The 26145-nt window shown below is 38.6% G+C and overlaps 1 long non-coding RNA gene across 2 annotated transcripts in view; it reads right to left on the bottom strand.

The window, feature by feature from the left end:
* Positions 1-26145, bottom strand: part of LOC128777655 (uncharacterized) — a 118773-nt gene that overhangs the window by 31409 nt on the left and 61219 nt on the right. The window contains exon 4 of one of the 2 annotated variants that reach the window (XR_008422914.1): positions 23098-23398. The exons of the other annotated variant lie outside the window; for it this stretch is intronic. This is a non-coding gene — a long non-coding RNA (uncharacterized LOC128777655). Of the gene's footprint in view, positions 1-23097; positions 23399-26145 lie in introns of those variants that run through there. 2 annotated transcript variants of the gene reach the window in all.

Here is a 26145-nt window from a genome sequence, read left to right as displayed (position 1 = left end):
GTATGGGTAACCCTGGTCAAAGGTAGAAATGAAAAGTATGAGATGGGAAGTTAAGCCTAGAAAAACTGACTTCCTCCTGCTCTTTCCACCACCAGTCCAAGATGATCCCCAACAGAACTTAACATCAGGTCTTTGTTCTCCTGCTTACTTCCCTTTCTAAATTGCTGATGTCCTCGCTTTTCTGTCCCCAGGAGCCCAACGTTCTGCCGGCCGACTCCTTTCTGAGGGACCACAGACCCCTCCTGTGAGATTTCACCCATCCCCCACCCTCTCTTTTACTTAGGCGTCCAAAAAATATTTATTGGATACCTGCAAAAGGTCAAAGCCAATCTAAAGCAGATAACCTGAGACTTCTAACTTTATTTTTCCCTAAAATTGTGTTCAAAGCAAAATTAAGCTCTTCCATGGTAGGGTGCCAAGCAAAGGGCAATGGGAGTGGTCTGCCCCAAGTGCAAGCAATTCATCGTTGTCTGTAGAGAATTGAAGAAAGCAAAAATAACAAGAAGAATTTTAAATAATAAACGAAATAATGAACCGAAAGGCATGTTGCTTTTTATTTTCCCCATGCTCTGTCAACCCTCAACAATGTCAGTGATAAAATACTCCTCCCTCCCAAAATATCTTTTGTGGGTCCAAGTTCTAAACAATTGCTGTGGTTACTGTTGAGTTTCAATGACACATATGTAATCTTCAAATATGTAAAGAATATACTATTCTCTAAAAAGCATTACTTTCTATGCAGAAGTTAAATCCATTAACTCGCATTTGTACACCCAGGGACTCAGCTGTCCACATTTGTTTTTAGAGTAAGTTCAAAATGGTTTGGAATCCTTTGAGCTTGCCTGAGGGGTGGAGAGTGTCACCAACCCCTGGGGTATTTCAGCTTCATACGTTTAAAACAATAGATATTTAAAAAAAACAAACAAACAAACAATGATGATGAAGAGAAGGAAAACTTGAGTCATTTCAATTCTGTCTCTAGAAGTAATGGAACGAAATAAAATATTTTCTCTTTTCTCAAGAAATCATTAATGTATTATACGGTAACTTACATATCATACATAACTAAAGTATTTTTGTTGTGTAATGCTTATTTTCTCTTTATTTTTTATTTATTTCCATGATGATATATATTAAATTGTATTACCTATTTTTCTTTTTTCTGGCTGCTATTATTCATTTTGTGTCACAGTTATCACTGAAACACATTTTTTATCTGGAGGAATGAAAAGTGATCAGTGCTGCGTGTCAAAAATACTAGATATATGACTGCTCTTACTACTTTATTTCTCTAACTGGTGAATGATTCACTGTTCAATCATCCGACAGAGCATCTGATGTCCGCCAGGCACTAGGCTCCGCTATGGACATAAAAGGACCACACTAAGCACAGATCAAGCCTTGAGGTCAGTGTCTCTGGGATATGGTGACTTGGAAAAGCCTTACTTAGAACTAGAATAGAAGGTCAAGCTAAACATACTGATACAAGTCTAACGCAATGGAGAACAAATTCTAGACATCCCAAGATCATATCGATCAGATGACTCACTTCATTCATTTTACCCATACATGACAGGCCTGGCATATACCTAAAAGAAGCGGCCTGAGGGTGCCTGGGTGGCTCAGTCGGTTAAGTGCCCAACTTCGGCTCAGGTCATGATCTCACAGTTTGTGGATTCAAGCCCTGCATCAGGCTCTGTGCTGACAGCTCGCAGCTCGGAGCCTGGAGCCTGCTTCGGATTCTGCGTCAACCTCTCTCTCTGCCCCTCCCTCCTCGTGCTCTATCTCTCTCTGTTTCTCAAAAATAAATAAACGTTTAAAAAAAAACAATGTAAAAGAAAGGGTCTGATATTTTTCCCACCTACTTAAAAAAGATATTTATAAACCTTTTCTAATCCAGTTCTGTGATTATGTTTAAGAAATGCCCACTATAGGGACACCTGGGTGGCTCAGTCAGTTAAGCAGACGACTTCAGCTCAGGTCATGATCTCGCAGTTCTTGAGTTCAAGTCCTGTATCGGGCTCTGTGCTGATGGCCTGGAGCCTGGAGCCTGGAGCCTGGAGCCTGCTTCGGATTCTGTGTCTCCCTCTCTCTCTCTGCCCCTCCCCTTATCACACTCTGTCTCTCTCTCTCTTTCAAAAATAAATAAACATTAAAAGAAATTAAAAAAAAAAAGAAATGCCCACTATAATAATATCCCTTTATGCAATGTCAATAAACATGCCATAAATAAAGAAGGCTTATGCAAATCAAATGTAAATGAAACCAGTTCTCCATAATTATTTTCAGGGTTTGGGGTTGAAAAGTAGAAAGGTATAGATGGAGAGCTTCCTCTTGTTCTTGGTATCTCGATGATCAGAAAGGATTAGAGAAGGAACAAGCTTAAGATAAAAAAAGTTAGAGGGAACACAGGGCCAAAGGCCCTGTGAAGAGAAGTTTTCAATATATTTCCATTTTGTCCATACAACTCACACACACACACAACCATATAACCCTCACTCTTTAGGGAAACTAGAGTTCCCTCAATTTTCTGGAAAAAAGGAATCACTCAACTGAATCTAAAATACAAGAGGATTGGGGCTTCTGGGGGCTCAGGCGGTTGAGCTTCCGACTTCAGAGCAAGTCATGATCTTGCGGTTAGTGAGTTTGAGCCCCTCATCTGGCATGCTGCTGTCAGCCTGTCAGCACAGAGCCTGCTTGGGATCTTCTGCCCCCGTGTCTCTGCCCCTCCCCCGCTTGTGCTCTCTCAAAAATAAACAAACATTAAACAACATTAACACAAAAATAAAATAAAATGCAAGAGGGTTGATTATTGCTGAGCAACTAAGACCTACGAATTTTTTCCTTGAAATGCTCTTCCGTAACTATGATCAACCTGAGACTCCGTATGTTCTTTTTTATCCTTAATGGACTTTGGCAGGGGGTTCCATTTCCTATCACACAGAGCACCTTGCAACCTTCTGTGAGAAACTGTACAGGTGGTCCAAGGGGTAATGAGTGAAATTGAGCAAAAGAAATTTGAGGTTGAAAATCAGGAAAAAACATATACCTACAGCACATCCCATTCTTTTGTAGACTAATCTCCCAGGGGAATCGGTAATGGCCCCATCACTAGTGTAATTCTAAATGAGCATGGAAAATATTTCAGAGTATTTTATAAGGAAACAGCCTGTATTGGAAAAAAAAAAAAAAGAGAGAGAGAGAGAAAATGACCTAATTTTCTATCTGTAATTTTCATGATTCTGCCTTGAATGGCCTCTTCACACATAATATCTGACAATGCGGGCCCGGGAGACTAAAAAACACAAAACTGATCTTTGGCTAATTCTTCAAGGCAAGAGTTAGAGAACTTTGAAAAGAAATAGTCGACAATAAAAATCCGACTTACAGTTAAGATAAGGTACTCATACTGATTTCATACACGTTCATATACTTATTCAGTGTGTGTGGCTTATTCTAAGATCAAAATTCAAACGTGTTTCCATGTGCTAGTCACTGTTCCCACATCTCTGTCACTGCAGCTGATCCTGATCCTGCCGCTTCCCGTTAGGAGTCCAATCCCATTTTTTGAGACGGAGACAGGAAATACCACTCAGCACTGGAATACACATGACAATCAGAACACTTTCAAAGATGTAATGCAGGAAATCAACCAGGGAATATTCAAATAGTCACAATGTGCTTAACATTTTAAACATTTTCTTCCTCTTTTAAACAAATGCTGAGCAAGGCTTCCTGTGTTTCCAAAGCAAAATCAATGGACTCTCAAAATGGCAAGTCCCACATAGTTATTACTCCTTCCCTTCACACTTAATTTCCCTGGCTTTGTATGAGATTTCCAGGACTTTAGGGATGGCCTGGAGAGCACTTCTGTGCATTTCTGTTTAAAGTCCTGTCTTCAGGGAGTAGATAGAAAGCAGTATCAGTCACTAACATCAACAATTTGCTCCTTCGAGTTCCCACTACATGTGGGGGAATTAAGATGCCAAGAAGTAAGAAACCTGTTTGAATTTCTTGAGAAGCTTACAGGTTAGGTGGGAAGGGGTGATATAATGCTAATAACATAAGTACCTATTCAATGTTACCTGCATTTCCTTACCTATAAAACTTACCTGGTGGTAGCAACTGGAAAGAATGATTATTACAAAGCACTCAGCACAGTGCTTGGCACACGTAAGTGCTCTATCAGAAAATTGCCAGATAAGTACATTTTTAAAATAAAGGGGAGCTGGGAAGTTGGGGAGAAGCAGAGGTCAAGGAGAGGTGAGGCAGTCTGTGGCAACCCGGGAAAGTTTCTTGGACAAAGCAGGACTTACACTGGGCCTTGAAAAATGAGGAAGACCAGCCAAAAGACAAAAAAAAAGTCCCTGTTCACTTCCCAAAATGGCAATTGGCAGGACTATCCAAGTTGATGACACATTCTTTCAAACTTCTTTCTTGAATGATCCTGTGGCCTGATTTCCCGTATCTTTTAAACCTGTTTTTCCAGGTAAGGGCGAACATCAGAGCATTAGTTCATTTACAATGTAGTCCTAGTCCATTTTGGTCCCATTTCAAACTCTGTAGCACATCCCAAGAGCACTCATCAGCCAGTACTCCTGGGATATGTATGGGGTATTACCCAAAGACCCTTGGGAAACAACAGGGGATGGGATTTCAGAGTGGGCCTAAGTTAACATTTCAACATAAGTCAAAGCTAACCAGGTGATTCCTTTCTAGTAAGGATGGACCAGTGACAGCCCCACACCCTTTGAGTCAGTGGGAAATAGTTTCTTAACTCACTTTTGGGAAATGTTTCCAGTGATTCAGCACTACAGGCTGGATCACTAGGACATCATAAGGGATATATCCCTCAACAGCCTTCCCACCTCCTTGGTAAGAGATGAGTTTCCCAAACTGTAGTATTTCCCATAAGCACCCCTGCTATGATAGGAAAGCATATCAGAGGGTCTAGGACAGTGTTTTCTTTATCAACATTGTGGAGATTCTAGAATGCTCTCTGACTAGACACTTTATAATTTGTTATCCACACTGGAAACCTTTGGAAAATAATACGTGGCACTATTAATAATTATACCACAAGAGCAGACATAAATCAGGAATGTTCCAGGCAAATCAGGATATATGATCATCTTGTCTCAAGGTTTTGGGGCCCTGTCTTCTAAGAATGAATATATTCATTTGTCAAGCATTTATTAAACAAATACTATGTAGCAGTCACTATGATGTATGCTAGAAGTGATATATTAACTGGTTTTTTTCCCTAGAGGTCTCAGGCTGGTAGGGGAGAGAAACACATAAATACGCATTTATAAAGCTCTGTAGAGGTCAAGGAAACTGGGGAGTACCTAACTCAGCCTGAAGAGTGAGAAAAGACTTTCTAGAAGAGGTGCTGACCTACCTTCACCTTCATCAGACAGTGAGTAACAGTAACCAAACTCCAGGCTGAAGTGTCATTGAAAACCAGGAATATTTTATATTTATCGATCATTTACTATATATTGGCCCCTCTCTATATCACATCTCATTTAACCCACACTTCTAGTATCTCCGTTTAACAGATGAGAAAAATGAACACAGAAACAGTAATTTTCAAGGTATGACCATTTTAAAAGAGTGAGAGAACCTAGCTTCCCTTCCCATGAATCTTGTTCTGACCAATAGAGTACAGTGCGATGTGATTTTTGAGGCCAGGTGTTAAGCAGTCGAGTGACTACCACCTGATTTATTGGAACACATGTGTTGGATCCCTGAGCAGCTAATAAAATATCCCACAACCCGGAGATTGCCACGCAGAAGTGGCCACACAGAGTCATTCTGGCAGACCAGACCGGCTGAGTATATCCTTAAGTCCCAGCCCAAACACCAGATAGACATGTAAGAAGTCATCTTAAAAATGGATCCTCCAGGGGCCCCTGGGTGGCTCGGTCGGTGAAGTGTCCAACTTCGGCTCAGGTCACGATCTCATGGCTCGGCTCGTGGGTTTGAGCCCCGCATCGGGCTCTGTGCTGACCGCTCAGAGCCTGGAGCCTGCTTCAGATTCTGTGTCTCCCTCTCTCCCTGCCCAGCACCGCCCCCCCTCAAAAATAAATAAACATTAAAAAAAAAAGTGGATCCTCCAAAGAAGTGAAAGAGCTGTCCACACTGGCCCTTTTTCAGAATCCAGACCCACAGAATCTGTAGTCTTAAAATGGATATCATTTTGTACTAATAAGTTTTGGTACAGCAATAGTAACCGGATCACAAGAAACAGAATTCAAATCCAAAAAGTCTGGAATTTTTTAAAAAACACTTATTTTTATTTTTATTTTTTTACAACACAACGATTCAACAAGTAATTCTCTTTTAATTGTTGCTTCCCAAACAACATGACTTTTTTTGTACGCCTATAAGCACCTGTGGTAACTGACATAGAAAGTTCAGTGAAATGATTAGAGATGGTTTTAGAAAGAAAACAAGAATCCATCCAGTGGCAGAAGTCCTCATAAATCGCGTCATGGTGTTTGGAGCAATAGCACAGCACTGAAAGATTGTAAAGCAGTTGAGTGTTGCACTCAGCTTTGTGGTTTAAAGGGATCGCTCTGGGGTTTATGCAGAAGAAGATCTTGAGGGGAACACTATGGAGAACAATTGAGGAGCCTATTAAAGCAATTCAAGGGTCGCCTGGGTGGCTCAGTCAGTTACGCCTTGGACTCTTGGTTTCAACTCAGGTCTTGATCCCACCGTTCATGGCTTCAAGCCCCACATGGGGCCCCGTCCTGACTGTGCGGAGCCTGCTTGAGATTCTCTCTTTCTCGCCCTCTCTCTCTGCCCCTCCCCCACTTGCATGTTTGTGCACATTCTTTCTCTCTCTCTCAAACTAAATCAATAAACTTAAAAAAAAAAAAAACAGTTCAAGCAAAACAATGGCAGTGGCAGAACAGAAGAGGAGAAAGGGGGGTAAAATCTGTAAATAGCAGCTACACAGAGAAAATTGTTGAATGTTACTGACCACTCCACCAAATCTGGGGCCAGAGAGAAATTCAAAGACAGGTAAAATGATTAGTGAATGCACTGTAGTGAGAGTTCAGGACCATACCTGCCCAGTAAGTAGAAAGGTGCAGTGGTACCTGTCATTCCCTTCTCTTCCCTCCCTTTCTTTTCCCTTCCCTCTTCCCTTCCCTCTTCTGTTTATCCTTCCCTTTCTTTCTCTTTCTTTCTCTTCCCTTTCCTTTGAGATGGTGAAAGAGGAACAAAGCATGTTAGGAAGGTTAATTATAGACAATCATTTTGAGAAAATAGAACTATATTGTTCAATTATGAGAGTCAGGTTCTTCACTCTTAAAGAACATGAAAGAGGAAAGCTAGAAATAACTTTCAGATTATGAATTGGAGATGGAAATATTGGCGTGAAGTCAGTTTTAGATAGATGGATGATAGTTAAATACATTGCCATATGGAAAAAATAGATATAGATTTATGTGTATAAATATATGTACATCCATATATGTATCTGTGTGTGTGTGTGTGTGTGTGTGTGTATATATATATATATATATATATATATATATGTAAAATTTTAGCTCTGTTTCCCAAGAAGGTCTAGAAGCAGTGACACTCCAGTGGCAATGAGCACTTTGAGAACACATTTTGGTTTCCAAATAACATTCTCTAACTAAAAGGAACTCCTTAGATAAACAATTGATTTCAGCCTTTGGGTAGGGAAGATACAAAATCAGTTTGGATTATCTTGTACCAGCAAGTAAGGAAGTGCTCAAAGAATGATGTAAACAATGTCAAAATGACCTAAGAGTCAACTTACAAGGGTTCTTACTGGCCAAATCTGGAAAACTTTGAGAATCAGTATAAAGAATGATAGTAATAGTTCACAATCTATTGAATAAATTAGGAATCCATAAATCTATACTGATAAAAATGATTGAATGAATTAATAAATTAAGGAGGTGAAAAAGATTTATCCAGTAGTAGAAAACCAACTAATAAACAATGGAAATAGAAAAATCACCGTTTGATAGCCATATAATGGTCATTAATTTAGGCAGGAATCAGGGAAGAATGCTAAGGGTGGTCAGTGCAGGCTTAATGAGTTTGAGGCTATTGGCATAATTCTGAAATATCTCAACACAAAATCTTTATCAATTACAAAAGGAGAAGATGGGAATTTTAAGGTGAAGAAGACTGGCCACTTAACCAGGTTATCAAAGTTGGCATCCGCAGGTGTGGGATGGCTGGTCGCTTTGTGCCTTCCATCATGCAATCAACTGGGGAAGAACACAGCATCATTTCCAAGGTCTTCCTGCCAGGAATGGGTGATCGGAGTCTGGTCATAAGAAAACTTCATAAAGACCCAGGTTGAGGGGCATCCTACCAAATGAAACATCTATCTTCTTTAATCTCTCAAGGTCATGAATCACAGGGAAAGACTAAGGAAATGCTCCAGATTAAAGAGGAGTACAAAGTGGTATAAACAAAAACACAAACAAACAAGGAAAAAGACACTCTTGGAATAACTGTCAAAATTTGAATGGGGATTGTGGAGTGGAAGGTAGCATTGTATCAATTCCCTAATTTGGAAGATTACTTGGCATCAAGAAGAGAGTGTCTTTTTTTTGAGAAATGTACACGGGACTTTCAGGCATCGTGTCTACATGAATACATGAGATATGAAAGCATTGTGAACAGTTCTTTCAACTTTTCTGTAAGTTTGAAATATTTTTTTAAAAAAACCTTAAAGAAAAGTTAAAAAAAAAAAGAAATTTGCAACACATATGAAAAAAGAAATAAAGTACAGATGCTAGAATTTTCCTTCATAACAGGAGGTAGAACACGAAGCTTTAAATTCATTATTAAAAAAAAAAAAAAAAAAAAAAAAAAAAAAGTTAGGGTCTCCTGGCTGGCTCATGCGATTCTTGATCTCAGGATTGTAAATTTGAGTCCTACATTGGTTGTAGAGATTACTTAAAAAAAGAAATGTTACAGACCATTTTAAATGTATCAGACTCTGAAAACCATCAAGTACAGATGATAAAATACTTGCAGTTTTGACTCACCGGTATCATTGGCATTTAAATAAGTAAAAAAAAAGAAAGCAAGAAAGCAAGCAAGGGAAAGGGAAGGAAAGGGAAAGGAAAGGGAAGGGAAGGGAAGGGAAGGGAAGGGAAGGGAAGGGAAAGGAAGGGAAGGAAGGGAAGGGAAGGGAAGGGAAGGGAAGGGAAGGGAAGGGAAGGGAAGGAAAGGAAAGGAAAGGAAAGGAAAGGAAAGGAAAGGAAAGGAAAGGAAAGGAAAGGAAAGGAAGGAAAGGAAAGGAAAGGAAAGGAAAGGAAAGGAAAGGAAAGTTAAGTTCATGGTTTTCAAACTGTCTTTCCCCGAATTTCAAGGAAGTGACTCAAGTGTTCCATAGATATTTAGTTTGAATTTCATTATAAAAATATGCTTTCAAATAAACAAAAATATTTAAAAATAACAAAAATACATTCAGCACTATATAAAAACAATAATTTTAAAAGAACATCTACACTATGATAAAATATGTTCTATACTGAATAAGAAGCCACCAATACATTAGCTTACCATCTCCATCTAGATATTTGAATTTACTGTAAATGTGTTATTTATTGATTAGATAGAGCTCTGATTTTTGCCTTTTATTCAGGACAGCTTCTATCAGCCTAGCTAAATTTATAAATTCAGATACTAATCACTATTGGTATGAAGTATAACTTCTCTTTAATCAATTTTATTTTTCGAATAAAAATACAGAAATTAATTTGATGGTAAAACTGATATAATCCAACAACTCTGTTTTCTAACTCGTAAAGTTCTTTTTCTTTTTTTCCCAAAGTTTTTAATTTTAATTCCAGTATAGTTAACATACAATGTTATATTAACTTCAGTATATACTAGTATATAGTAGTTTCAGGTATATAATGTAATGTAATTCATTATCTTTTCTTTTTTTTTTTTTTAAGTGTATTTATTTTGAGAGACAGAGAGAGAGCACAAGCAGGAAAGGCGCAGAGAGAGAGGGAGTGAGAAGAATCCCAAGCAGGCTCTGCACTGTCATCACAGAGCCCAACGTGGGGCTCAAACTCACAAACTGTGAGACCATCACCTAAACTGAAATCAACTCAGATGCTTAACTGCCTGAGCCACCCAAGCACCCTTCAACAATATCTTTCCCAACTCTTGATTTTGAATACCAGTGTTCATAGGAACAGTTTCTTAACATGATTGACTTTATAATAAGCAAATACTATCAATTTCACCTTATAAACACGCATATTAGTAAGATCCTAGTTTTATCTATTTTGTATACTGATTTTTTTCTAACGGATGTCTAAGGAAAGAATTATACTAAAAATTATAACAATATACTGAATTGAAAGCCATTTGTATAAGATATTGCTTTAAAATAAGTTGTAGGATAAGATACATTTCCTCTTTCATTTTGTTAGGCAATTAGTAAGAACAAAATATAAAGGCAGCTCACTCTGGAAAAACGTGCCCTTGATCCTTTAAATGGCATATTTTGCAAGATAATCTGGAGGAGGGTAGAATTAATGACCAATAATGAAACACAATTGTGTATTATTTGATGTCTTCAGCTCCTTTGTGATACAAGAACCTGTGTTGTTTGCATCAGTCAAAGCCAACTGACAGCAGTAAATAGACTCTTCACGTTTGAGAACCATGCATTTCATTAATTGGTTTCTCCAACACTTGCAGAAGAAAACATCAAAAGAAAACAACACACACCAAGAAAAACTATTTTACTAAAGAATTGTGCCCTAATCCTCCCAGAGCCTTAGATCCTTGGGTTTCTTTTTTTTTTTTTTTTAATTTTTTTTTTCAACGTTTTTTTATTTATTTTTGGGACAGAGAGAGACAGAGCATGAACGGGGGAGGGGCAGAGAGAGAGGGAGACACAGAATCGGAAACAGGCTCCAGGCTCCGAGCCATCAGCCCAGAGCCCGACGCGGGGCTCGAACTCACAGACCGGGAGATCGTGACCTGGCTGAAGTCGGACGCTTAACCGACTGCGCCACCCAGGCGCCCCAATCCTTGGGTTTCAACAAGAGAAATTTCGTACCTTGTCGCCTCTCGACATTTGGCAATGTTGAGGACACCTGACTGCCACTTCTGGGGGAATGCTACTGGCATCTAGTAGGTAGAATCCAGGAATGCTGCTAAAGCACCCTATGAAGCACAGGACAGCCCCCACCACAAATTGTCCAGCTCAAAGTATCAACAGGGCCACAGTTGAGAAATCCTGCCTTGAAGTAAGTATTACTCTCTTACAGAAGATCCTCAAGTATTACTTTCTTACAGAAGAGCCAAGGAAAATTTTTAGACTGTTCTCGATTCATACCTGAGCTTCTAAGTGCTTTCCCCCCACCGCCCTTCATTCCCTGTTTCTTCTTAGCTCCCCAGTGATGGATTGATCTTTCAACTTCACTTCCTGTTTAACTCAGAAACGGGATTTATTACTCTATGATACTTAGACTTTTCCCCACCTCCCCCCAAATTCTAAATTCTAGACTATTTACTCTTCCTTATGTTTAAAGAGACAGGACAGTAAATGAGAAAGTCTTCACCAAAAAGTAATACACAGCGCAATCTTCAGCTTTATAGGTCAAGAAATTTGACTTTACTGGGGCGCCTGGGTGGCTCAGTCGGTTGAGTGACCAACTTTGGCTCAGGTCATGATCTCACAGTTCGTGAGTTCAAGCCCCGGATCAGACTCTGTGCTGACAGCTCAGAACCTGGAGCCTGCTTCGGATTCTGGGTCTCCCTCTATCTCTGCCCCCCCCCCCCCCCGCCCCTTGCTCACTCTCTGTCTCTCTCTGTCTCAGAAATAAATAAACATTAAAAAAGAATTAAAAAAAAAGAAATTTGACTTTACTAATTCAAACACAGTGTGTTTATTCAAACAGTGATTCCCATCCTGTTTCTAAGAAGGATTGCTGAGATTGTTTCCTTTTTACACCCAGCCATACTCTTTATATTTTAGAATACTTTGTCTAACAAACTGCATTTAATCACCTATTAGTCAAAAACATAATTGCTAGAACCACTGAACAGTAACCAATGTAGCTGTCCTATGATGTGACAGAATTCTTGCAAAGAATCTTTAGCTAGAATAATCGGCTATTATAACCCAGTTGACAATAAGCATGTGATTTCTATAAGGTGTATTGATATATTGGCAATAGTTTGAAATTTCTCATTTCTACCTTCATGGACTAACCTTTTCCAAACTCTTAAGAAGTTAATTAAGACAATGACTTATATGATCAATTTATTTAAAAGGACTAGAACTGATGCAAAATAATAGAGCTTGTAATATATCCTGAGGTTTCCTTCCTGTTTGGGGCTTAGATAAAATATTGGCGAGAGACAAATGAGAGAAAATAAAGTTGGAAAGTTTCCCAAGGAAATTTCCACTAACCTGGTGGTCACATATGATTTCTCCAGAATGAATTTAGTCCAAGGGAATCAACACTTCATTTGGGAGAAGTTATTCCTGGTTCCTGGCAGGAGAAGCTGGAAGGTAGGTCTGGATTCCAAACAATTCCTGCTCTTAATTCATCCCTATCAGATTCCACCCCACTGAAATGACTTCAGTCTTTCTACATCATCACGTTCCAGTCAGAAATCCTTTGCGAACACACCCACTCTCTAAATGAAGATTGGGGAAACACCCTCTGTGTATCAGCAAGGTGGGTTTCTCGTCACAGGAATATTCTGTCATTCTGTGTTGATTTTTTACTACATGGAGAAGACAAACTTCTCTTGACCTCTTTCTCATATTTGGGGACCATCTTACTGGAGTTCCCTATTAAATAAGTACACTGATAACATGAAATACTCAACTAAAAATGTCAGCTCAGGTGTAATTCTACCAAGAAGTACAACTGCCTTATGCCCCAACATCTGCGCCCTCATCTGTAGGCACAATTCCCAGATTCTCAACTTTTAATAATAGCAGGATGGATGGCTTTTCCTTTTCACAAGTTATCAGTGTTGACCAGACAGAAGAGAATTCATTTTAATTGAATGTCTCTGAAATCCTTACTAAAAGGAACTGAGTGGTTTTCCATCAATTTCCTTCTGAACCGTGTGTGACCTGATACTTCTCAACAATACACAACATTGGCACACTTCATTGGATGCTTCTTCCAGGTCAGGACTGAGATTTAAGAGCTGAGATTTACTGACCAAAAATCTTGTAGAAATTGTAGGCTGGATTTGTATTATCTATCTCTTCCCTTCTTCACCTTTGCCCCAGGCAGCTTCAGATCACGTTGTATCTCCAAATCTAGATTCTGATTCAGCAGTCAGTGCCTTCAGTTAGTTTCCACTTAACTGATTTTTTTGAGGGATTTGGAAATGACAAATAATGATCTTTCTTTATTAAACAATTTAAAAATATCAATTACCAGGGCGCTTGGGTGGCTCAGTCAGTTAAGTGACTGACTCTTAGTTTCAGCTTAGGTCATCATCTCATGGTTTTGTGGGTTCAAGCCCCCAATAGGGCTCTCTTCTGATAACGTGGAGTCTGCCTGGGATTCTCTCTCTCTCCCTCTCTTGTACCTCCGCTGCTCGCTTGCTCTCTCTCTCTCTCTCAAAATAAACAAACATTTTTTTTTTTTAAAATAGCAATTACCTTTAAAATGCTTTCATAGATAAGCTTAGTTTGAATTTCCTGAGAAAACTGAACATTTGTTTTCTCGGGTTTCCACAAATGGTAAGATTTCACCTAGAAACATAATTTTAGGAAATCATAGTCATCTTTACTAATTTTTAAAAACTGCTAATACATTTTAAGTTCACGAGATCTTCACCAGTAGAGTCCTCATTACAGTTTGGCAGCAGAGGTCAATGATGCAATTGTAGTTAACAGAAGATCCATTCTGTAGAAGTTATGCCCCTACGAAAGATCGATTCTGAAGAGGAAATTCTCTTTTAATTTAGTAATCTCCTACAACATATTCTGACTCACCTGATACAAGAGGTCATTTTCAAAAAAGAAGAAAATCAGAGTGATTTCTATTTTATATATGGAAGACATATTAAATGTATATTTAATATACATTAAAGTGTAATATACATTTAAGTGTATAAATTGAGCCTAAGGATCAGCACTTTACATAGAACTGGTTGTTGCTGAGTAATACCCTGCATTTTACATATATATGTACATGTGTATATGCAAATATATGTCTATGTGTAAATATATAATATACGCATGTTTGTAAATGCATAATGTTTGGGGCGCCTGGGTGGCTCAGTCAGTGAAAAGTCCGACTTTGGCTCAGGTCACGATCTCACGGTTCGTGGGTTCGAGCCCCGCATCGGGCTCTGTGCTGACAGCTCAGAGCCTGGACCCTGCTTCTGATTCTGTGTCTCCCTCTCTCTCTGTCCCTCCCCTGCTCACGCTCTGACTCTCTCTTTCAATAATAAATAAATGTAAAAAAAAAAAATTTAAATGCATAATGTTCGTTTGTTTATTATAAAAATGGGATCTTCACCCAGCAGTGAACGGTGAGAGTGGCTACCACAGAAGTTAACCAGTCAGTGCTCAGATTCTACTAGAAGTGTGCAGGAGCTCACAGTCCATCCCCAGAGGCCTGTGTCTGCCAGGAGAGGAGGGCTGAAGCAATACAGGAACAAGCGAGGGGTGCAGATGGGGAGAAGGCTGTCAGAAATAAGCAGATACCATGAAAGCCATTCTAGCAGCAGAGGTGATTTCAGATCTCTTCAGCTACACATCAGAATCAGTTCTAGAGGCGGAGCCAGGCCTCAGCATGAGGGCAGAAGGGCCCCTTGCAAAAAAAGAGGGAAGAGCTAAAACTAAGAGCTGAGGGTGGCCTGTAGAAAATTTATAGCATGGAGGTTATGAGCCCCAGTCTGACCTAGACTGATCTGTTTACCAACCTCACATTGTTACTGGGAGACTTAAATGAGGTAGTAAATTTAGGAACACATAGAGAACCATGCGATATGGTTAAGCTCTCCACAAGCGCCAGTGGTTCTAATAATATTTGTTACCACCATTACTATTATGGTTAGATCCATAAAACAAATAATTATGGAAAACATTCATAGCCCAGATGTGATAGAAAAAGCACTACAACACAGATCTTTTATCTAGAACCTGCGTGATGGTGACATATCTCACCCGGATGTCATTTCCTTATCTAATTGAACGAGCTGATTGAACCCCGGATACTTAAAATCTTTTTGAGTCTACATACTATGGGAAAATTGTCATATGGCAGAGGTATTTAAGAATCTCAGAAAATTTCACGTCATCAACCTATATTTAATTTTGTGGGGGAAAAAATGTATGTTACTTAAAGTTGCAAAAGCCTACCAATGCAGTGCAAAATCACTGCGGTATGAAACGACTCCACTCTCTGTTGAAAACAATTTAGTATCACTAAGATTTCTTTCATGTTATGCAAACTTGGGTTTGAACTTCAGCTCGGCTATATATTAACTACCTTGCGTAAATTATTTAGCTGCCATTGTAGCTGCCATAAGCTACAATTATGTACAAAATGAATTTTTCCAACGTTCTCATAAAACTAAAATACAAGAAAGTATGGAAAGTGCTTAGAATAATAATGAGTACTTAGTAAATCCACAAAAGTGGTATCTTATTATATGATATATTAATAAATATAAATAAATAAATAAATAAATAAATAAATAAATAAATGCAAATATTCTTGTGCATTTTTTGGAATTTTTGGTAGAAACCACGGTAACATATTTATCTCTTGAAGAGATTACTGCTGCCCTTGAGCAAGTTATGTACTCTCTCACCCTTGATTATCTTGTGTATAAAATGGGAAAGTACTGCCTAGAATATTGTGAGAATAAAATAAAGTATAGAAGGGGTTCTAGCATAATGCCTGCCCAAAATAAAGGTTGCTTTGAAGTCAGTGTGAATGTAATTCATCACACTTAACAAAACATTGTTTACATTTAACTATTTAAGGTGTAAATATTTACCCTTTTTTTTTTTTAATAGTGAAATGAATCGTATTTACAGTTGCCCTTGTTTTTAAGGGATGAGGAGACCCGAAGAATAGGCATGTGACTGGGAGGAGTGCTGGGAGATAGCTCTGAGTAGTGATCCAGACTTTAATCTACTTTCCTTGATGAGGTCATTTGTACAATAGAGAAAGCATTCACTTGTTTGTAAAGTGATCTGATTGAAAGTGCCAGGCATTGTTTGTTAAAATGCTTCTTTTCAGTTGTAGATCTCCAATCTTTGCTTTTATAGGCAGCCTGACCTATGAAGTGGAATGCCAATGACCTTTTCTCAACAAATTTAAGAGGGGATAGAGCAGAGAAGGAAAGAAATGTACTTAAAGAAATGGTCCAGGACTTCACAGACGACATATGCTTAGGAAAAAATAAAAAAATAAACTTTAGTTTTAGCTGAGGCAGAACAAGCTTCAGATTTTTCCACAATGTGAAACTGGGATTTATCCCATGTTGGATCCAAGTAATGCTAACAAATTAATCCCAATTGGTTTACTCATTTCACCTAGACACATACGAAAATCATCTGCTAAAGGCTCCACCTAGTTGATTGTTCATAGGTATTCCAACAATTTTCCAAAAGTACCAAGTACATCAAAAGCACTGGATTGGGGCGCATGGGTGGCTCAGATGGCTGAGCATCTGACTTTGGTTCAGGTCATGGTCTCATGGTTCATGAGTTTGAGCTGCACATCGGGGTCTCTGTTGTCAGTGTGGAGTCTGCTTTGGATCTTTCTGTCCCTTCCCCCCAACTCCCAGCCCTGCCCCATTCACTGCGCTCTCTCTCCCTCCCTCCCTCTCTCTCTCTCAAAAACAAAAACAAAAAAAAAAAAAAAAAAAAACCACTTGATTGGCCTAATGTGTGTAAGTGCACAGTGAAAAAAGGGTAACAGCAAGTTTATTGGGTATATTATCTATACTTAATGAATTGCCATGGCTTCCCATAAACTTCTATTCGTGCAACTCTGGCATTGGCATTAGAAAATAGTTGGGGCACCTGGGTGGCTCAGTGGGTGAAGCATCTGACTCTTGATATTGGCTCAGTTCTAGATCTCATGGTCAAGCACCCTTGTGAGTTCAAGCCCCGACCATCGTGCTTGGCTCAGTTCTAGATCTCATGGTCAAGCACCCTTGTGAGTTCAAGCCCCGACCATCGTGCTTGGCTCAGTTCTAGATCTCATGGTCAAGCACCCTTGTGAGTTCAAGCCCCGACCATTGTGCTCCGCACTGGATGTGAAGCCTACTTTAAAAAAAAAAAAAAAAAAAAAAAAAAAAAAAAAAAAAGAGCTAGTTATCTCCTTCCGCCACTTAATTCTGATAACCATTGCCTGCTTGTTCTCAGGTTCTTATCTTCTTGGCCTTTGCTCTCCCATCCCCTTTATTAGGTGAGCAAAGAGATTCAGTAGAGCACAGTGCACTGAAAATAATCCACAAATGCTGCGTGACCTTGGACACATTCACAAAATGCTCATCTGGAAAATGAGTATGATTCTTATCTCATAAAGTTTGAGAATTGAGCTAATTCGTGCAAAACTGTTTACAGTAAGACCTAGCACAAGATAGGTACTATTTAAGTTGGGGGATCACATGTCCCAGCTTGCCTGGGAGGGTCCCAATTTATGCTTGTTGTCTCAGCTTCCCAATTAGTTTGGCATTTGTCATTCTTAAGGTGTCCTGGTTTGGAGGATCATTCATGTGCCCAGCCCATGTGCAAGTAGCAAAGCTGCTATATTATTAATAATGATAAATTATACACATGTATTTCCGGTAGGTTAGTGGAGTCCTGATTATGAATGCACGTACACATTGAAATACTAATACATGTCGAAATACTCCATAATCAGAAGAGTGTAATAAAAAGAACTAATTCTTACACACTCGCTGTGTGATTTGATGGAAGTTACCTAACCTTTCTCAAATACAGATCCTTTATGTCAAAGCCTATGAACTCAATGGTTGTAGGAATCCAATGAGAAAATATATATGAAAATAATTTGTAAATTATAGCACTTGATATAAGTGAAACATAATTCTTGGACTTTTGGAAGTCCAATCCTTGGAGATCCTTTTCCACTCCTTGGAAAATTTCAAGGATCATGTTTCTATAAATCCATATTTAGAAGCTGGCCCCATGCTGCCACAAGCCTTCTATGTTCCTAGTGTTACATACGTACTACTGAATTTATAATATTTGGTTAGAAAGAAGGCATCATGTAATCAAAATGATCTGCTTGCTCAACCATGCACTGAGACCTCTAGAACTTAACAGTTCCCACTTCTTGACTTGCTTGGGCACTTGAATAGGTACAATAGGATCAGTAGTTAGGTGTATGGGTTAAAGTCATTGTTTTGCCATTAGTGGGCTGAATAGCACTGAGCAAATTATTTAATGAATCTGGGTCTCAACGAGGGGAAGACTACTACCAATTTCACAAAATTATAATGAGACATAAATGAGATCATGATTATAAAGTCCTAGCACAGTGACCTCATTGCGCTTGACACAGAGTAAAATCGACATAAATGTTAACTATTGCATATAATTTTTAAAGTTCTTAACAAAGTATCAAGGTGAGCTGAATCTTTCTATTTTAGGAGACATGTTATCACTGTGCAGTAGGAGGCTAATAGGCAGATGACTTAGCCCCTGACCTTAAGAAAATTCTAGATTGTGTCTTAAGGTTGCCGGGAAGGCAGCAGCTCATTCAGGTGGACAAATATATATTAAGTAATTGTTATATGCAAAACACTGTGCTCAGCACAGTGGAATATAAGAAAATAAGTCAAGGTTGACGAGAAGCTTATACCAATAGCAGTCTAACAAATTATACAGGAAATAAGCAGAATACAGAAAGTGGTATAAGAAAGATATAATAAATATTTAAGCTCCGTGAAGATTATGATATTTGAAGCTAAATTTTAGAGATCTCATGAAGACAGGTCCATGGATGTTACATTTTGGATTTGCTCTGAAGGTGTGGACAGGCAGGGGGGAAGGCAAGAACGTTCTAGGAACTGAAGGAAAAAAAGAAGGATTTATTCCCAATATTTAGCGGTCTGTCAGAGTCAAAGTGCATTCATGGGCTATTGGTGTGGAACTTAAAAACAAGGTAATAGATTTTTTAAATCTCTGCATCAACCCTGCTCAGGATAATCTATAAAATGTTACTACTCACTCACTAAGTTGTATCATTTTTAACTTGTCTTGCGTGCTTCAGGGATCAAAGATATTTGGCCCATTCTGATCGTTTGAAAACTATTTCAAGTAGGATGACTTGGCTTTTGATATTGTATGTTTTATGTATATAAACCCACATTATAATCATGATGCATAATCATGCTGATAAATTTTCTAATAATGAGTGGTATAGAGAAAATATGCCAATAAAACTAGTTTGAATTGTTAGCCCATTCAGTGGCATTCATTACTTTAGTAAAAGTTTAACATATATTTTGGAATATGTGTCAAGAATGTGAATAAGGAATTAAAAACTAAGATTATGGGACTTTCTCTACCGTTAATCTACTGTTAAACAACAGGAAATAAAGTTGGTTCATAGTTCCTATAGCCATATACTGTGCATACCAAAAATTGATTACGTCTGCTGTTTTTACTCCATTTGAACTGATGTAGTCTTTTCTAAATTGGTTTGTCTTTTTAGATAGATTTTTCTTGTTGTTGTTGTGATTGTGGTTGGATTTCAGAAAATGAGATTCTCTGCTTACATGTTGCAGTTGGGCTAAGGCACTATAAATCATTGCTATTGAAAAAGCTACCTAAGTGTGAATGCATTGAGTAAAATACAGTTGCTACATCTATCTAATGGATAAATTTAGCTTTTCAAGACAAATTAAAGCTGCCAATCCTTTATTGAAAGGGATGTTTTCAATCCTGATTGCAAATACATATATTTATTCTCTATGGATAATTGTATTTTCTCCTTTGGTAAAGCAGATATCCTTTCTGCATTTGGATATCAGAAAGAAATATAACGGGCTCTGTCTCTCTACCCTCTCCCACTCATGCTGTTTCTCTCTCTCAAAAACAAATAAACATTTAAAAAATTAAAAAAAAAAAAAAAAGAAAAGAAAAAGGAGGCACCTGGGTGGCTCAGTCAGTTAAGCACCCAACTTCGGCTCAGGTCATGATCTCGTGGTTCATGGGTTCAAGCCCCACATCGGGCTCTGTGCTGACAGCTCAGAGTATGGAGCACAACTTGGAGTTCTGTCTGTCTGTCTCGCTGTCTGTCCCTCTCCTGCTCATGCTCTGTCTCTCTATCAAAAATAAATAAACATTTTTAAAAATTAAAAAAAAAAGAAATATAACTGGGATTATAACATCTCCCAATACTCTCATTTTCAACCTCAGATTCTTCCCCTCACTAATCTGATGTTCTGACTCTCTGTTATATCTTTTATAGATGTTTCATTGAATCGGCAACCATCTTGAAAAATGCATGTAGGCCAAAGAATTTTACATGCTTTTAAATTGTCCATCTGCAAAATTACTTAAAGCTACTTATATACATCATCAAATCAATTATTCTGGTGTTCAACGCAATAAAAATAACACTCATAATTTTTAAAAGTGGAACCACTTTGGTTGAATTAGAAGCCTTCATATTAAACCAATCTACATGCATGACATCATAGATAAACTTAATTTGGATGCACTTTTGTATCCAAAACATGACATTTAAAGAAAAGATGTAAAAGGTAAATTTTTTGTTAAGAGGCAGATTAATTTTTTTTTTTTCCCATGGTACCCAGGGCTACAGGCGAAAAGAACCCTGGAATAGAAAGTATCTCTAGGGGCGCCTGGGTGGCTCAGTCAGTAAAGTGACCGACTTGGGTTCAGGTCATGATCTCGTGGTTCATGGGTTCAAGCCCCACACCGGACTCTGTGTTGACAGCTCAGAGCCTGGAGCCTGCTTCAGAGTCTGTGTCTCCCTGTCTCTCTGCTCCCCCCCCCCCCCGACTTATGCTCTGTTTCTCTCCATCTCTCAAAAATGAATAAAAGTTAAAAAAAAAAAATAACGAAAAGAAAGTATCTCTGTATTCTAGTCCTAGAGCTGATTGATTCCAAGAAAGCCTTTTAGCTCCCTATGAAAAGCAAAAAGAAATACTTCTCCACAAACATTTTATAGATATATTGCTTTAAAAATGCAATAAAGAGGGGCCTGAGTGGCTCACTCGGATAAGCGTCCAACTTCAGCTCAGGTCATGATCTTACAGTTTGTAAGTTTGAGCCCCACATCGGGCTCTCTTCAGATCACAGCCCCCTTCAATCCTCTGTCGCCCTCTCTGTCTGCCCCCTCCCCCTCTCACATGTGTGTGCGCTCTCTCTCTCTAAAAAATAAATAAAAATTTTTTAAAAATGCAATAAACATTATTGGTAATATCAGCAACAAAAATAATTTTATATTTTAAATAAATACTAAATGATCGCTTTAAAGAAAAGGGAGAATTTGAGTGCTGGCCTTGAACGTTGCTCAGCCAACCGAGTGAGAGGGTCACAGCCATGCTCTGCTTACAGTATCTCTAAGATCAAAGAAAATGCTGGGATTGGTCGGGCTGTGTGTGTGTTTAAGTGGTCCTACTTCTGTTATTGGGGTCATCAAAATAATAACACCGAACCTGAAAAACATCGGTTTGGGGCAGAGGAAATAACCCTGAAATGTGATGACACAAAGCACTAATGTGTAGGAAAATGCAAAAGCTGGCTGGGCGGGGTGGTGAGCCTCCTCCTTAGGCTGCAATTCATTCTCAGCGTCCCTGACAACACTGATTTGGATATGCACGTTAGGCCTTCAGAATGAATGAAGCAGTCAAGTTGTCTTTTACCCACCCAAGAAGGCTTTTTGTCCATACTCCTCAGTAAGAAGGAATAAATGAATTAACCCAAGATTTTTTTTTTTTATTTTTAACATTAAGAATTTATTTTCTTCTATTACATTATGGAAGAAAATTCCACACCTACTTGCCCTTTGCTCTTTCAGTGACAGAACAGATGAACTCTTGAAGTCGCTTTTGGCTTTAAGATGTGGGCTCTCCATGCTCCCTTTGTGGAGTAAGGGACAAAGGGGGGTGCTGGGTGTAGGAAACGCAGGTGTAGGAAAGGGGCGAGTTAGTGCTCATTATCCTCCAATTTATCAGGGTGGTGCCATCGGCTGCAGAAGCATTGAACCCTGCTGAGCAAATAGCATAAATTCCAAAAGGCACTTTCTGGAACAGAGAGAACTAGGGCAGCATCAGTTCTACTACTGTTCTTCCAGCAACTCTGTGACATGCGGGAATATACACACTACAGGGGTCTGTGACATCGGTCTCTTAATTTCAGTAGCCTGCACAATGTTGGGCACTGACTGTCACTGTATTTTCCTCCACTCCCCTGTCTTTCCCTCAAAGGGAAAACCAGAGACATCCCTCCCTGACTAAATGGTCTCTAGATCCAAAAAAAAAAAAAAAAAAAGTAACTACTGTAAGGAGAGAATAAAGAATCCAATATGTCTCCATTTCTATAATTACTTTTTTTCCCTAAAATCTGAACTGTACAATCTGTGAACACAGGCATTCCAACATGAGAGCTAGGTTCTTTAATTCTGTATCACTCTATTACCCCCCAAGGAATTCAAATTTAACATAGTCTGCAGCTTAAAAGCAGCATAAAATAAAATCTCAGAAAATGTCATGGCAGCACGTCAAATATTTAATGTCAGGTTCCCTTATGTTCATTGCATTGCAAAAGGCAACCACCAATTATGCAATTTTGGAATGATATTTTACTTTGTAATTAAAAACCAAGCTCCCCGTGCTTGGTATTTGTAGCACATATGTGCAAAGCAATTGCTCCTTGGGAAGGAAAGAGGGTATCTTTGCACTTTGAAAGACCTCTGCTTACAAGCTGTTATAAATAAGCTGTTCTTTGTTAGTGGAGAGCACCTCACGTGGCACTTGGGCACGTTATAGGGGAATCACCAAATGGCATACAAGAGTAAGCCCACTGTTCAGAAAGTGTTATTATACCGTTTCTTTGTTCAATATTACCAATAATATTGCCTTAATTTACTTATAAGACCGAAAGCGTCATCTCATATGTTCTCAGCTTCTCCTTGTCTTTCAGCCCGAAATTGGCATGATTGGACTATTTGAATATAATTTAAATAACAACATACCCCTTGATATGATGCTGTGGAACAAAAGGTACCTGTAAAACTTGAAACAAACACCATCTTGTTGATGGTCTCTTGCTTCTCCTTTATGTGTAGAGCTCCAAGAATGAGAAGCATGCATTTTAATGAGGTCTCTTCATTTGAAGTCCATTCCTCTTTATGAACTGCCCCTGTAGGCCGAGAATGTGGGCTTTCCTTCATTCTGATACAATGTAGCTCTCAACTTGCCTAAATAAGGAAGAGCACTACAAACATTTAAGTATTGGTTCACAATTTACTTTCAACCAATGGAATTAATGTTCTATCTTAACCAAGGGCCAGTTAAATTAAGGTACAATACTCATGTAATGCAATACTTATGCAAGCAAATACAATACTTTAATTGGGACACTAAGAAAATCTCAAATACCTATAGAGCAAAATTTTGCAGATAACCAAATCTTCACTTCCATGTATACCAAATCTTCTCCCCCCCAAATCCTTTTAATGTTTGCAAAGTTTTAGGTGGAAATCATTCTTAAATATATTACCCAATTTTCTACCACCTTCAATATTGATCGCAATAAAAATTTTTTCACAATGACTCAGGGCCACTTTAGAGCATCAGTTATTATTTAGTACTCTAATATAAGAATGACCTCAAGACCTAAAGCACTGTTTTCCCTGTTACTAAATTATTCCACCCAATTGTTTTCAACGTACCGTAGCATTTTACAGTTTTTGGTTCCTTCCTAGCTACTGAGAGTTTAAACTTTCCTTCTTAGTCTTGTCATTGTGCATACAAGGAGTAAAATATTGCCTTTTTTAAATGACTTTTACTCTACTTTGTTTTTTTTTTAATTTTTAAATGTTTATTTATTTTTGAGGGGAAGAGGGGCAAAGAGAGAGGAAGACACAGAATCCGAAGCAAGCTCCAGGCTCTGAGCTTTCAGCACAGAGCTTGACATGAGGCTCGAACGCACGAACCACCAGATCATGACTTGAGCTGAAGTCGGTCGCTTAACCCACTGAGCCACCCAGGCGCCCCTACTCTACTTTGGACTCATGATAAGTTGTTGGAGCTATATTTGAACACGAACATACACACACCAATTAACAACTTCTGGGACACGTCTGTTGATAAAGGTCTGAGCTTTCTTGTGCAGATTTTGCAATGTTCATTTAGTCTATTCAGAGACCTTTATACCTAAAGTCCTAGTCTATTATTTCAGGTAGGTGAGCTACTGGTTTATTGAGTTCTCTATAAAAGGGGTATCACTGTACTATAACGGACTCAAACTTCAGAGAAGGCAGGTCATTTAGTATTGGTTCCTAGAAAAAGGCTTTAACAAGATGAAGTCCGTTGTTTTTTCCTTAACTATAAAAATATTTTAAGTAGTAAAAGAAACAAAGCCAGGAAAAAAACAAAGTTGATAGTTGATTTTTAAAAAAATTCTTCCTTGGTTGGTACTATACTAAATTCTAAACATGTGACCTATTATAGGATGTAACTTAAAATACTAGGCCTATTTTATAGCTTACCCATGGTGCTGAGATAACAGAAGTATATAAAAGCCCACTTATAACATGGTCCCATAGTACAGACTCTTAAATGTACTGTTTTAGCAGAACTCCGGTATCAGACTGGAATTGTATTAAAGTTTGTACAGTGTAACATTAAGAATCTAGCACTGTAAAAATACAATGCTAGATATCAAACAGCAAAGTGCTAGGGAGGTATTTAAAACTGAGGAAAGAGGACTGGAAAATAGCTTTTATTTTACATTCTATATTTCTATATAGTTTAACTTTTTTAACAACACTTATGGGAGCATATGAATGCATATATGTGTATATATGTGTAGGTATATGTGTGTGTGTATAATTGTTTTTCAGTTAAAAAAAAAGTCTTTTGATTACAAATAAAACCATACAAAAAAAGATACCCAGTTTCATTTCAAACAAACCAAATAAGTTTCACTTCTCTGTGGGAAGACTCCAATACAATCAGAATTTTTTGCTGCTTACTTATTCCTTGAATGTATTCAGGCTGAGTGTTGTGTCAGTTTTCTAGGGCTGCTGAACAAAGTACCACGACATGGGTTCCTTAAATAAGAGAAACTTATTATCTCACAGTTCAGGAGGCTAGAAATCCAAAATCAAGAGTTAAATTGGGTTGATTCCTTCTGATGGCAGTGTGGGGAGTTGATTCCTTCTGAGGGCTGTGTGGGAAGGGTCTGTTTTGGGCCTCACTCCTTGCCTTGTAGGAGGCTGTCTTCATGTTCCCATGGCCTTCTTCCCGTATATGTATGTTTCCATATTTCCCCTTTTAATACAAACACCAGTTATATAATGGACTCGTTTTACCTGGATTACCTCTGCAAAGCCACTGTCTCCCCTTAAAGTCATATCCTGAGGTCCTAGGCGATAGGACTTCCACAAATGAATTTGAGAGGGACTCAGTTCAACCCACACCAGCTGTCAGCAATCGATAGCCCTCATGGAGATCCAGTCAGTCGGACCATTTTCCGCAAAAGCTTTGGGCCCACCGCCTCCCAGCCCCTCTGACCACACCTCCTGTCTCTTTCCTCTCAGCTTCTGTTCGCAACTCAGGTAAAGTTGGAGGCAGCCACAGGTCACTTCTGCCATCAAGCAAGTCGTGTTTTTAGGGAAATAATTCAAAAGGTAGCTGGGAAATCTCTTTTTGTAAAGACAGAAATTTTCCTGGAAGCCGAGAGTCCTGCCTACACACTGCCTACACAGACCACAACTGACAATTAAATTTTTTTCTTTAGGGAAAACGTTACTGCTTAAAAACTCATTTTGTTAGGGCAGGCACAGTTGCACATTAAAATGTAAAACCAAAACAATATTCCATACATGCACATACCAATCCTGGGATTTTCATTTTACCTAATCCTGAATGAGATTTTTTACA

The sequence above is a fragment of the Panthera pardus genome, unplaced genomic scaffold (assembly GCF_024362965.1).
Source record: "Panthera pardus isolate Hobbes unplaced genomic scaffold, ASM2436296v1 HiC_scaffold_17, whole genome shotgun sequence".
Classification (NCBI taxonomy): Eukaryota; Metazoa; Chordata; class Mammalia; order Carnivora; family Felidae; genus Panthera; species Panthera pardus.
Note: the sequence above shows the minus strand (reverse complement) of the source record. Positions and strands in the feature narration are given on the sequence as shown.